Below are 10,209 nucleotides of genomic sequence, written 5' to 3'. Positions count from 1 at the left end.
TTTCTAGTAAAATATTGATTAATAGTCATTATAATGGGCATCTTTGCTTTAGTACTGATCTTATTGGGAAGGCTTCTAACTCATCCCCATTACAGATAATGTTTACTGATAGTTTTGGTTTGATACCACTTATTTTAAAGCAAACTCCATTTATTCCTATGCTTTCTGGTGTTTTTACTAGGAATGGGTGTTGTCTTTTCTCTAAAGCTTTTTCTGCATCTATTGAGATGTTATGGGGAAGCTAGGTGGTGCAGTAGATAGAGCACTGACCCTGGATTCAGGAGGACCCAAGTTCAAATCCGGCCTCAAACACTTGACACTTACTAGCTGTGTGACCATGGGCAAGTCACTTAACTCCCATTGCCTGCAAAAAAAAAAAAAAAAGAGAGAGAGATGTTATGATTTCTGTTGGTTTTGTTATTAATATGCACAATTTTACTGATAGTTTACCTAATACTGAACAATTTCTGCTTTCCTGCTACGAATTCCAAGTTCTCATACTCTATGATCTTCATGACATATTTATGTTATCTCCTTGCTAATAATTAAAAAAAAAATTTTAACCAACATTCATTAGGAAAATTGTCATATAATGTTCTTTCCCTGTTTTTGCTCTTTCTAGTTCAGATATCAGAATAACATTTGTGTCATAAAATGAATTTGCAAGACCTGTATCTTTGCCTGCGTTTGCCCAGACAATTGATATTGTATTGGAATGGGGGGGGGTTACCCTTTATTTTTAATTTTTAATTATTATTTTTCTTTTTTTCTTAATAGAATTTTTTCAACATTCATTTTTTGGGGCAGCTAGGTGGTGCAATGGATAAATATTGAGAAATGAGACCTCTGTCAGAGACATTTGCTGTAATTATTTTCCAGATTTATGCTTTCTTTCTCATCTTGGCTGCATTGGTTTTCTTTGTGAAAAAATTAATTTAGTATAATCAAAATTATCCATTTTATATTTTGATCTTGTGTTCAGCTCTGTATTCAGAAGAACCTGAGTTCAGATCTGGCCTCCAACACTTGACACTTACTAGCTGTGTGACCCTGGGCAAGTCACTTAATCCTCATTGCCCCACCAAAAAAACCAACAAAATGGAAATAATTCATTTTTATAAGATTTTGAGTTCCAAATTCTTCTCTCTCAAAAATTTAAAAAAAGAATTTTAAAGCATTTTATATGTAACAGGGAAAATAAATATTAAAAAGCAAAAATATAAATTGTATTAGAATATTTTATTTTTCAAATATTACCAAAGTTCTTTCCAGTATTCCTACCCTTCACCCTTCCAGAGATACATATCATAAAATAAAATATATTTAAAAAAACAGAAAAATGAGTTATCACATTAAAATATCTGAAAATATGAGTAATATACTTCACTGAAGGATTCCCCCTGAAAAACAGTGATAAATGCACTGGGGTTGGAGTATATCATTATCTCTGTTCTTTGGAGCCATACTTTGTCTTAATTTTTTATCATTGTGGGGCAGCTAGGTGGCACAGTGGATAAAGCATTGGACTTGGATTCAGGAGGACCTGAGTTCAAATCCAGCCTCAGACACTTGACACTTACTAGCTGTGTGACCCTGGGCAAGTCACTTAACTGTCATTGCCCAGTCCCCCCCACCCCCAAATTTTCATCATTCACTTTTGTGAGTTTTGTGAATGTTTTTCATGTGTATTGTTTTATTTAGTTTAACACATTATTCTTGTGGCTTGGTGACCTCACTATCTGTTAAACTATGTAAATCTTGGCATGGTTCTCTATATTCATTATATTCATTTTTTTCTTACAGCACAGTAAAATTTCATTACTTTCCTGTACCATGATTTATTTAGCCATTCCCTAAATGATAGGCTATTACTTTGTTCTCATAAAACTCCATGGACTCTTTTTCCCCCTTTAAATAGAATTTTATTTTCCAACTCTTTAAGATGAAGCATTTCCTAAGTAACCTAATGAAAAATCTAAGTCATCATAACCATAGATCAGGTTCTGAACTATGCTGTTGCTAAAAGTCTCCTGCTGGCCTTCCCAGACACCTCCTGTGCTGGACTGTGCTCCACTTTTACACAAGTGAGACAGACCTTCCCTGAAATCCTTCTAAGTTATCTTAAACTGGAAGATTGTTTCACTCAGTCTTTTTGTAGGTTCTATAGCTTCAGAATCCATTTAGAGTCTTGATTTAATGTTGTTTCTGAGGGAAAATTGGGAGACCTCAGTCAATTTCTTGTATTCTCCCTACCATCTTGACTCCACAAGTCACTATTATTTTTATCATTATTAATAATGAGATTCTTCACCATTTAGTCTTTGTGATGAATATTGTTATAATTTGTCTCATTCCATAAAGAATTCCTTGGTAATTTATTGAGATGGAAATAATTATATAAATAAAATTGTTTCATTACTGTGTTTTATGCTTTTAGCAAGGCTTAGCCATGAGCAATGTATAGGGAGTATGGTAGTTGATAGAAAGACACCAAGACCTGTTTTCAAATCCCACTTTACTACGTCATGGTTCTACATGCCTGGGCAAGTCATTTTATCTCTCAGTGCTGTAGTCAAATTTTATGGACTCTTAAGTTGAACAGGTGCATTGGTAGATAGAATTCCCTCACCCAAAAGTCATTTAGAGCAGAAGCCTAGGATTGTGAAATATAAATTTCCTAGTATGAAAGGAGGCTGAGATACTTGGTTATGGATATTACAAAGGAAATATTAAAAGAACAAGACAATTTAGAAGATTGGTAGGAGAGGTCTGTAATACCCAGGTGAGAATAAAGCACACGCCTGCACAGGCTGTGCCAGTGCAGACCCAACTCCAGTGCAGACCCAGCCCCAGTGAACCAAGAGGAGGCCACAGGAACCTTTGAATCATTAGTGGCAGCAACTGCTTTTGGAACTCAGCTCATAGATAGTAAGGGGGGCAAACAGTGAGCCAGAAAGAAATTATAAAGATCTTTTTTTTTTTTGCAAGGAAATGAGGGTTAAGTGACTTGTCCAGGGTCACACAGCTAGTAAATGTCAAGTTTCTGAGGCCAGATTTGAACTCAGGTCCTCCTGAATCCAGGGTCGATGCTTTATGCACTGCACCATCTAGCTGCCCCTCCCTTTTTTTACAGGTATCTTTTTGCTAGCACTGAGGCAGGACTCTGTTATTTTGCCCATACTAGGAAACAGGTCACAGTCTTGGGTGGAGGTTCCAGGTAGGGGAGAAGTATAAGCACACAAGAGCTTACAGCCACAGTAGAGCAGGGCAGAAAATCAGGCCTGTGGTTGCTTGCAGACCAGAGTACAGGCCGATAGAATTAAATCATACCACCTTGGAAGAACTAAAAACCTACAAATTCCTAGAAGTATCTATGAAAACAGCTATACAAACACCTTGAAACTTGGGACAGTGCACCCTCAACCCTGGAGGTACAAAAGTTCTCAGGAGAAAATAACTCCTTAAAAATTAGGATTGAGCAAATGGAAACGAATGACTTTCTGAGAACTCAAGAAACAACAAAACAAAACCAAAAGTATGAAAAAATAGAAGGCAATGTGAAATATCTCATTGGAAGAACAATTGGCTTGGAAAATGGATCCAGGAGAGATATTTTGAAAATTATTGGCCTAACTGAAATCCATGATCAAAAAAAGAGCCTAGATATTGTCTTCCAAGAAATTGTCAGGGAAAATTGCCCTGATATTCTAGAATCAGAAGGTAAAATTGAAATTGAAAGACTCCACTGATTACCTCCAGAAAGAGATCCCAAAATTAAAACTTCCAGGAATATTATAGCCAAATTCCAGAGCTCCCAGGTCAAGGAGAAAGTGTTATAAGCAGCCAGAAAGAAACAATTCCAGTATTGTGGAGCCAATGCCAGGATAACACAAGATCTAGGAGCTTCTATATTAAATGATAGGAGGCCTTGGAATATGATATTCTGGAGAGCAAAAGAACTAGGATTACAACCAAGATTCACCTACCCGGCAAAACTGAATATAATCCCTCAGGGAGAAAACGCAACTTCAATGATAGAGAGGATGTTCAGGCATTCTTGATGAAAAGACAGAAGCTGAATGGAAAATCTGATTTTCAAATACAAGACGGTAGAGAAGTATAACATGGCAAACAAGAAAAAGAAATCATATAGAACATTAAAAGGTTAAACTGTTTCCATTCCCACATGGGAAGATGATACTTGTAACTCATAACAACTTCCTCATTATTATGGCAGCTGGATGGAGTATGTTTAGACAGAGGGCACAGGTGTGAGTTGAATATGAAGGGATTATATCTTAAAAAAATTAAATTGGGGACAGTTGGGTGGTGGCATAGCAGATAGAAAACTGGCTCTGGATTCAGGAGGACCTAAGTTCAAATCTGGCCTTAGACACTTGACACTTACTAGCTGTGTGACCCTGGGCAAGTCACTTAACCCTCATTACCCCACAAAATATAAAATAAAATAAATTTGGGAAAGACATTAAATGCACAGAGCTCCTGACACAATTACCCCCAAAACAGCAACAACAACAAAAACAACCCTATAGCAGCAAAACCCACAAAAAGACGTGCTGAGATTATTTTCCAGCCAAAGACAGATTAAAGGGGACCATACTGGGCTGCAAGAAGAGTCCAACCCCATGATTGTGCTGATACAGACACCAGACATGATGCACAGGAGGAACTAATCCCTGAACCTCTGAATCAGCTGCAGTACCAGTGTCTTCTAGAACTAAGCTTATGGTCAGGTGAGAGGACTGAAAGCCTGGCCAGAGAGGAAAATACAGGGGTGTCTGTGGGACCTAAGGAGGAATTCAGATATCCCACCCCAGCAGGGAACCAGGAAGAAATCCTGAGCAGTGGAAGTCCCAGGTGGGGGGGGGGGGGCGGGCAGTGCAGGCTTGTCGGAGCTAAGAACCACCACAGCACACAAAGTTCTGCTGGCTTGCTAATTAGCAAGTTGGCTTAAGTTTATCTTTGGACCAGAGAACAGGCTAGGTGAGAGAAAAACCTATCCTCCCTCAAACCAAAACACCTGGGACCCTCTGAAGCATGGGACAGTGTAACTTGGAAGTATGGCCCCACTGTAAAAGAGAGTTAAAAGGCAAGTAAAAGACAGCAAGATGAGCAAGCAAAGAAAGTTGAGAACTACTGAAATTTTCTTTAGTGACAAGGGAGATCAAGATGCACCCTCAGAAGAGGATAAAAATTTCAGAGCCCCTACATCAAAAGCTTCCAAGAAAAATATGAATTGGTCTCAAGCTATGGAAGGGCTCAAAAGGGACTTCAAGGAAAAAGTAGGAGAGATAGAAGGAAGATTTAGAGAGGTGGAGGAAAGAATGGAAAGAGAAATGAGAGCAATGCAGTAGAGTCATGAGAAAAAGTCAAAAGCTTGAAAAGCCAAATGGACAAGGAGATACAAAAGCTCTCTGAAGAAAATGATTGCCTAAGAATTAGGACTGAACAAATGGAAGCTAGTGAATTTATGAGAAACCAAGACACAGTAAAGCAAATCCAAATGAATAAAAAAAATAGAGGGCAATATGAAATATATCCTTGGAAAAACAGCTGACCTGGAAAATAGATGCAGGAGAGATAATTTGAAAATCATCAGACTACCTGAAAAACATGACCAAAATAAGAGTTTAGACAGCAACTTCCAAGAGATTGTTTCGGAAAAGTGCCCTGATATTCTAGAAGCAGAAAGCAAAATAGGAATTGAAAGAATCCACTGATAACCTCCTGAAAGAGATCCCAAAAGGAAAACCTCCAGGAATATTACAGCCAAATTCCAGAGCTCCTGGGTCAAGGACAAAATATTACAAGAGGCTAGAAAAAAGGGATTCAAATACTGTAGAGATAAAGTAAGGATAACACAAGATCTATCAGCATCTGCACTGAAAGACAAGAGGGCATGGAATATGATATTCCAGAGGGCAAAGGAACTGGGACTACAGCCAAGAATCCCAGCAAAACTGAATATAATTTTTCAGAGGAAAAAATGAGACTTCAATGAAAAAGAGGACTTTCAGGCATTTGTGACGAAAAGACCTGAACTGAATAGAAAATTTGCCTTACAAATATAAGACCCTAGAGAAGCATAAAAAAGTAAACAGGAAAAATAAATCATGAGGGATTTTAAAATATTAAACTGTTTACATTCCTACATGGGAAGATAATACTTCTAACTCATAAGAACTTTCTCAGAATTGGGGTAGCTGAAAGGAATACACAGACAGAGGACACAGGTCTGAACTGAATATGAAGGGATGATATCTGTAAAGCATTTGTTTTTTGTTTATCCTTGTTCTTTGTAGGGCAGGCAGGGTGGGGTGTCTTATGTCTGGGCCAGATTTGGGCTTGGGGCCTCCTGGGTCCAGGGCTTGTGCTTTGCCCACTGTGCCACCTACCTAACCCATGATGACATCTTTTTGTTTTGTTTTGTTTTTTTGGCGGGGCAATGGGGGTTAAGTGATTTGCCCAGGGTCACACAGCTAGTAAGCATCAAGTGTGAGGCCGGATTTGAACTCAGGTACTCCTGAATCCAGGGCTGGTGCTTAATCCACTGCGCCACCTAGCTGCTCCCCCATGATGACATCTTTAAAATAGGTTTGAGGGGTAGGAAAAAATTTTGAAGCAAGTTTGTCTGACAGGCCTCATTTCTCAAACACAGAGAACTGAGTTCAGTTTTTTTAAAAAAGCCATTACCCAATTGATAGATGACCAAAAGACATGAAATTTTTTCAGATGAAATAATCAAAGCTAACTATAGCCATATGAAAAAAAAATGCTCCAACTCACTATTTATTTATTTATTTATTTACTTATTTACTTATTTATTTATTTATGGCAGGGCAATGAGGATTAAGTGACTTGCCCAAGATCACACAGCTAGTTAAGTGTCAAGTGTCTGAGGCTGGATTTGAACTCAGGTCCTCCTGAATCCAAAGCCAGTGCTTTATCCACTGCGCTACCTAGCTGCCCCTCCAACTCACTATTGATTGAAGAGATGCAGGTCAAAACAATTCTGGGGTACTACCTCATACCTATTAGATTGAATAATAGGACAGCAGAGGAAAATGACAAATATTGTAGGGAATTTGGGGAAAATGAGACATTAATGCACTCTTGGCGAAGTTGTAAACTGATTCAAACAATTGGTAGAGCAATTTGGAACTAGACTGCTTATTTGTGGTCTTCCTTCTGTTATCTTCCAAACATTATATTTTTGTTTTTGGTGAGGCAATTGGGGTTAAGTGACTTGCCTAGGGTCACACAGCCAGTAAGTGTTAACTGTCTGAGACCGGATTTGAACTCAGGTACTCCTGACTCCAGGGCCGGTGCTCTATCCACTGCGCCATCTAGCTGCCACCTTTATAATATTTTTAATAGGATTTAGGGACCCTTTTTTCTTTCCTTTCTCTCAGTCTTTTTTCCTACTCTATACTTATCACCCTCCATTTTCCCAAGCCTCCCCATACCACTCTGAACTCCAAGCCTGTCCATTTTGGTTGCCTATGTTTTTTAACCTATTCCCCCTTTTAACCAGTTTGGCTAACAATTTATGAATTTTATTAATCCTTTCAAATACTTTTGTTTTTTTCAAAGATTTTAATTTTATTGATAATTTCTATATCTTCTTTATTTCCAGGCTATCTATTTCTTTTTCTGATTTTAATTCCTCATTTGTGGTTTTTTATACTTATTTATTTGGCTTTCTAATTTTTAATGAATATTCAGTTAATTGATTCTTTTTTTCTTAATTTGTTAATGTATCTAGGTAGACATATGCTATTTCTCTTGCCAACTACATTCACTGCATCCCAGGAATTTGGTATTTTTCATCATTATATTTCCTATAATGATTATCTGATTTGTTCATTAACCCCTTCATTATTTAGCATTTTATTGTTAATTCTTTATTTGGGTCTGTCTTTTGTTCATGTTTTCTGAACCAATTCTTGCTGAGTCATTTTTCAAGAGTTTAAGACTCTTGGGGGCAGCTAGGTGGTGCAGGGGGTAAAACACCAGCCCTGGATTTAGGAGGACCTAAGTTCAAATCCAGCCTCAGACATTGACACTTACTAGCTGTGTGACCCTGGGCAAGTCACTTAACCCTCATTGAGCTGAAAAAAAAAAGAGGTTAAGAGTCTTTTTGACCCTATTTGGGATTTTCCAAAATGGTTTGCCATTTCCTTCTCCAGTCCATTTTACAAATGAAGAAACTGAGGCAAATGGGGTTAAGTGATTTCCCACACAGGTAGTTAAGTGTCTGAGGTCAGATTTGAAGTCAGGAATATGAGTCTTCCTGACTCTAAGCACTCTATCCACTGTGCCACCTAGCTGCCCTTCTGAACAAGTTACTATTTTTGGTTGCCATGGTCTGCATTTATTACTTTTGCATTTTTCAATTAATTTCAATATCTCTGGAAAATAATATATGGTCTTTTTAAAGTAGAAGATCCACAATATATATATTGATTAGAAAAAGCATTGAGAAGATATCATAAATATTTTTTAGTTCCTCTAGCAATTTTTTCATTTTGATATTTTTCACTTGTTTTGATTCTCTTTGTGACTTACCAATGGCTGAGAGAGGGACAGTCAAATCCCCTAACATTGTGTTACTATATATTCCTGTAGTTCATTTAGTACTTCCTTTATGAATTTAGATGGTGAGGCATTTGGACAATATAATTTTGATATCTCTAAGGATTTATTTCTAAGATTGTTTAAGCATAATGTATATTTCTTGTTTATTCCTTTTGATGTCCTTGCTTTGGCAGATAGCAAGACTAAAGGTCTTGTGTTTTGGGATTTATTGAATGAATAGTAATTTGTTCATTCCCTCATTATTTTCCTCTCTGTATTTCATATGTGATTCATGTAAACAATAGATTGGAGAATGTTATTTCATTCTATCTATAACTCCCCCCCCCCATTTAATTGGTCTGAAAAGTATACTTCCTTTTTTTTTTTTTGGCAGGGCAATGAGGGTTAAGTGACTTGCCCAGGGTCACACAGCTAGTAAGTGTCAAATGTCTGAGGTCATATTTGAATTAAGGTCTTCCTGAATCCAGGGCCAGTGCTTTATCCACTGTACCAGTTAGCTGCCCCCTAGTATACTTCCATTAAAATTATGACATCTGGGGCAGCTAGATGGCGCAGTGGATAGAGCACCGGCCCTGGAGTCAGGAGTACCTGAGTTCAAATCCAGCCTCGGACACTTAACACTTACTAGCTGTGTGACCTTGGGCAAGTCACTTAACCCCAATTGCCTCACCAAAAAAAAAAAATATATATATATATATATATATATATATATATATATATATATTATGACATCTACTTTCATGTTTTAGTTTAGGTTCTCATGATGATCATCAAGGTGAAGGATGTGAACTCTGGCAAAAATCTTGCTGGTGTGTAATTTAAAATTCTAAATGTGGGTTCTAATCTGTTCCCCCAATTTTGGGGGGAAACTGACTAAAATCACTGATAAATGAGTTTAGGTTTTTTAAGGGTTTCTTGAAAGATAGTAAAAGAAAGAGAAAGATTGAGAACAGATTTCTTTCTTTCTTTTTTTTTTTTTTTGGTGGGGCAATGAGGGCTAAGTAACTTGCCCAGGGTAACACAGCTAGTAAGTGTTAAGTGTCTGCAGCTGGATTTGAACTCAGGTCCTCCTGAATCCAGGTCTGGGCTTTATCCACTGTGCCACCTAGCTGCCCCTGTGAACAGACTTCTTATAGCCTGAAAATCCTTGCCTTCCTAAACCTCTCACTTCTGAAGTCCTCTGCCACTAAGCTGATGTCTCGCACCAAAAGAGGAAGAACTCTCTTGCCAGTGTCTTCTTCCTCCTTCATGTTCCCCTCCCAGAAATGGGAGGTTCTTCAAGCTGATTGGCTAGCATCATTCAAATTCATTGATTCACTGGACCCAAAGGTGGTCTCTATGTAAAGTTCAAAGTTTTTAGCTTCTGAGAACAATACCCTCTTAAGTACCTTCTTAAATACCAACCAGATATGCTTACAATCTAGTTAACTGGAAGTGAGCCAGTCAGCAGTCAGTCACTCTCCCCCAATTCAATCAGTTTAGATCAATCTCCAGGTGGGCCCCTGAGTATCTGCTAAATCTCCTCATCTACCACATTCCATTATCTTGACACACTGGCAATGACTGAGAAAGACAACCCCCCCCCCACCC

General features: G+C 37.9%; 1 protein-coding gene across 1 annotated transcript in view; it reads right to left on the bottom strand.

Annotated features, from left to right (window-relative positions):
• Positions 1–326: 326 nt before the first annotated feature.
• LOC122746600 (zinc finger protein 883-like) overlaps positions 327–10,209 on the bottom strand; it is a 28,010-nt gene continuing 18,127 nt past the window's right edge. Inside the window, exon 5 of the transcript XR_006355556.1 lies at positions 327–364. The gene's annotated coding sequence lies outside the window, so the exon portion shown is untranslated. The remainder of the gene's footprint in view (positions 365–10,209) is intronic.

Source organism: Dromiciops gliroides, chromosome 3 (assembly GCF_019393635.1).
Source record: "Dromiciops gliroides isolate mDroGli1 chromosome 3, mDroGli1.pri, whole genome shotgun sequence".
Lineage (NCBI taxonomy): Eukaryota > Metazoa > Chordata > Mammalia > Microbiotheria > Microbiotheriidae > Dromiciops > Dromiciops gliroides.
The sequence above is the reverse complement of the archived record's forward strand: the minus strand, read 5'-3'. Positions and strand labels throughout refer to the sequence as shown.